We start from the raw sequence: 4,636 nt of genomic DNA, 5'->3' as shown, positions 1-4,636 counted from the left end.
GAGTATTTGACCTTGTCTTGGTCCCGACAACCGCTTATGCTAAAGACGGCTTCCGTTTGCTCAAACCATCGGGTGAGCACGACCGGTCCCCCGGTTCCATCGAAAGTGTGAGGTTTGCACCCCATGAAAGCTTTATAGGAGCATCCCTCGTTTGAGTTACCGGCTCCATTGTTGTTGTTGTTGTTGTGGTTGTTGTTATTATTGTTGTTGTTGTTGGATGAGTGACCGGCCATGGTCGCATCTACGGCGGTAGCTATCATCCGTTCGAGAGCTTGTTCGGGAGTTTCATTGCGGCGTACACGACGAGGAGCCATTGTTCCTTCAAGACACAAGATTATCATTGATTAGTATTCTCAATAATACTAACCGTGATATAGAATAAAGATAAAGAGAAGTTTTTCCTCGACTCGCCTTAAATTCTTTATGCCATAATGTCGAAACGTTCATATGAGTCACCGTAATATAATCCCGGCAATTATATTACCCTGATTCATATGTGCATTCGACATTATTCTATAAAGTCAAGGTGGCGTGTCAATCAAATTAAACAACGTGAGATTAAGATGAACTAAGAGTAGATATGAGTAGAAGCGTTCGAGTATAAATGCACAAGTAGTCAAGTAATTCCTACTTCAAGTCTATATGCCGGTTGTAGTCTAGACTCACCAATGTACCCTATGACTCGAGGTTGACACCAATGAACTCTAAATCCCTACAACCAACGCTCTGATACCATCTGTAGCGACCCGACAAAATCGTCATTGACGGCGCCGTCTACTTAGGTCCCGTTACATGGTCATAAGTCTTTAAAACCACGTTTGACCAAAAGATATGTCGCATTCATTTCAAATGTAAAGATTGTTCAAAGTTTATAAGAATTGTTCCACCACAAGTTACGTTACAAAGTTATAAGTACAAGTGAAACTTATGCGACACAATTTAAAAGTAGCCAAAAGATGCTCCATGTATGCATATGTATCGTTCAAGGACCTAAGAAAAACATAGAAATCTGTCAACGAAAACGTTGGTGAAATCATTGGTTTAAGTAAGTAAGTACAAGTGAACCACAAGATTTGTAACATTGGTATAATAGTAATACATTCCAAAAGTTTGTTTCACGAGCACCCAATTATCAATGCTTAACATTCCTTCCATAGAACCCCATCACAATAGTGTTTGAACATACACTGTTTCTCGAAAATATATTTCATTCGTAAACGGTAGCGAACCGTTTGAATGAGGGTTTGTCAAACCCATATGGCCATATAACATAAGTTCTCGCTTACACCCGGCAAGTGTAACTAATGATAATCGAATTGAGGATTTTTGTTCAAACTCGTATGTAGAATGTTTGTTTTCCTGTACTTGTGTTCACTTAGTTAAAAAAAGGAACGTTTATGTTTTCTCATCCCAAATGTAAGTTTCAAAAGAGTAAAAGTGGGACTATGATCTCACCTTGAGTGCACGAGTAGTAAAGTACTTCAACAAGTAAACGTGTGCAAAGAACAATGCTAGTCTTGACCTAAACAATAGGTTGTATCAATAACGGTAAACACGATAGGTCAAAGATGTTCAATTAGTCCTATGGCTCGTTAAGACTCGACCATAATAGCATGTGAATTAAATCGTCATGTTTCATGCAAGGAACAAGTATAAAAGCATGTTAGAACAATTGCACAAATATTTGGTTAAGTTTGATTAAAAGTCAACTTAGGCCGGGTCAAAGTCAACGAAAAAGTCAACACGTTCGGGTCGGGTCCCGAACTATTTTGCTGAGGTTTTTAATCATATATGAGCATGTTAGAACAAGTTACATGTGAATCGGAGGCCCATAGCATAGCAAACATTTTCCGTAAAATGACCAACGAGGACAGTAGCCTGTCAATGCATCTGGACGGCGTCCAGATTTTCTGGACGGCGTCCAGCTTTGAAGGCTGGGACGGCGTCCAGAATTTCTGGATGGCGTCCAGATTTGAATACCTGGACGGCGTCCAAGTATCTGGACGGCGTCCAGGTTGGATTTCAAGTCTGATGCAGAATTCCTAAGTGCACGAACCAAAAACCAAATAAACACAATTTATGATCCGCAACAATCAAGTCAAGTATTTTATACCGTTGGGAAGGTAATTTGACGAGGAAGACAACTAAACACATTTCATCAATCAATCTACCTATTATAACAACCAAAACCGCATCTAATGCTCAACATTAATCGCATACAAGTTCATAAATGCAATTCAATGATTCGGGCAACCAATTTACATGAATGACATGCCGTTTCGAAGGTAACCAAGCATACAATCCAACTAAACACTTACCAACCATAATCCATGGCATTCAATGTATCAAAAATCAATTTCAACTTCATCAAACCCTAACCCAAATTCACCAAAATCATAAATCAAGTTCATGAACTTTTCTAAAGCAACCTACACATCAAATTGAAGCTAGTGATACTAGGAACAAAATTAGAACATGAACTTTTAACATCTAACAACATATGATCATCCAAAATTCAAGAACAACACACCAAAATTCAAGTTCATGCTAGTTACACTAAAACAACGAGATCGAGCATATAAATTACACACACGACATCACAATGAGCCATAGACACTAACTAACACCATTTCAAGTCAAAAAAACACGAATTTAGAGAAATCTAGAGTTTTAGAAATCTTACCCAAATGAGATGAAGTTGGTACCAAAATGAAGAGGATGAAGAGAGGATCACGAATATGTAATTTATTTTGTTGTAAGCCTCCTAGATCGAATTTAGATGATGATTGAATGAATTTGGTAAATGTGTGTGTGTTCTTGCTAGAGAGAAAGAGAGAGAGAGGGAGATGGTTGAATGGTGGTGATTGGGGTGGACTAGTTGACCTAGTCAACTAGTTTGCCCCGTGTCAATTTTAGTCCCTCGAGTTTGTAGTCGGGTGCGGAAAATACCTAAACGGAATATTTTAAATCGCGTATTAACGGGAGATGTTATAAACATATAACGAAGTTTAAATTAGTATAACGGAAAAGTAAATGGAAAAAGGCGGGATGTTACAATTTGTCCATAGCCTCCTTCATGGTTTGCTTAATCCATTTTCCAGTTCCAAACCTTCTCTTTTTCTAAGCTTTTCCAACACACTATCCTTTATTATCAAACTTTTGACTGTTAAGGTCGTTTACAATTTTTGCTGCTTCATCAGCATTTTCCAACTTCGAAGAACTAGTTCGCAGTTTAGGGTGTTTTTCAAAAACTTCACATTCAAAGTATATAAGTCTAGGAGATAGACGTTATATATACACCTATAACCGTTGGCAGAGACATGCTGCAAGATTTCAAAATACTAGTTGCTGATTCCCAGTAATTGGCATGACAATTCTTGTTACAAGATGCGGATGAGTAAATGATGGGGTTTCGATAAATATAATGACTTTTCGGAAAGTCAAAGATCAGTGAAGTTGTTGGTAAGTTTATTTTTAATGTGGTGAGACATAAAAGGTTCTCCGGTAACGATGAAGAAAGCGCAACGTCTATATCAAGGTTATAATAAGACTGTTTCAACTGAGAAGTCGAAGTTGACTTGCTAAAGCTGTGACAAAACTGACTAATTTGAAAAGGAATCGCAAAGTTATTTTTGCTAATAAATGCCAAAGGGTCTGACACGGATACGTGTTAAATTATGACTCTGGTTTCGAGAGCTTTTCAGATGCAAGACTGTGGTTAATATGTGGTTGGATCATCATCTCGATTGTTCATTATTTGAAGTGTCTTCATGAATTTTGAAGGGTTTTGAACACAGATTGTAATCGTTAATATACATATGATGTTCTAACACAGTTTTGAAGTCAAAGTATAGCTTGTGAAAGATGTAAGGATCTAAGAGTGATGATTTCGGTCATATCTCGAGTTGAATTCTGAGATTTCAAAATCAGAATATGTAATTAAATTTTGAATGAGTATGGTTGTTTTGATTTCTATAAAAGAATATATATTGTTTGAGAAAATAGTGAGTATAGTTGATGATTGCTGAATCAGATTCGAAGAATGTAACATATTAATTGTGAATTTATATATCTCTCGGGTATTACCTACCCGTTAAAAAAATATTTCACAATTAATATTTTGTATAAAAGAATTTTTATTACAGTCTTTTTGAAATATATATATATATATATATATATATATATATATATATATATATATATATATATATATATATATATATATATATATATATATATATGTATATTTTCTTCAGATGTAACATCGATTTAATGAGTTAATATTAAATTAAACTCATTTAATTTACGGTTGAAACTAGAATTGAGTAATCTCTTAAAGGCTTTAGAGATTACATAAGTATTACTTCAATAATATTGAAATTATGAATCAATACTTCGTTATTTGTTGGGGCATGATATTGGTTTTCATTAAATTCTTGTGAACTTCGCAAAGTACGAATAATGTTATCTGAAAAGTTTCGAGTACATTGATGACGAAAGTGTAAAATCAACATATATTTGAATAATACACTTGATTTATTATGAATTGGAATTTATTAAATTGAGACAGAGGTTGTAGTTAATGATAGTTAAGTTGCGGACGAAGGACGTGCATTATTGCATATTAGTAATATGA

The sequence above is a fragment of the Rutidosis leptorrhynchoides genome, chromosome 5, assembly GCF_046630445.1.
Source record: "Rutidosis leptorrhynchoides isolate AG116_Rl617_1_P2 chromosome 5, CSIRO_AGI_Rlap_v1, whole genome shotgun sequence".
NCBI classification, from domain to species: Eukaryota; Viridiplantae; Streptophyta; class Magnoliopsida; order Asterales; family Asteraceae; genus Rutidosis; species Rutidosis leptorrhynchoides.
The sequence above is the reverse complement of the archived record's forward strand: the minus strand, read 5'-3'. Positions refer to the sequence as shown.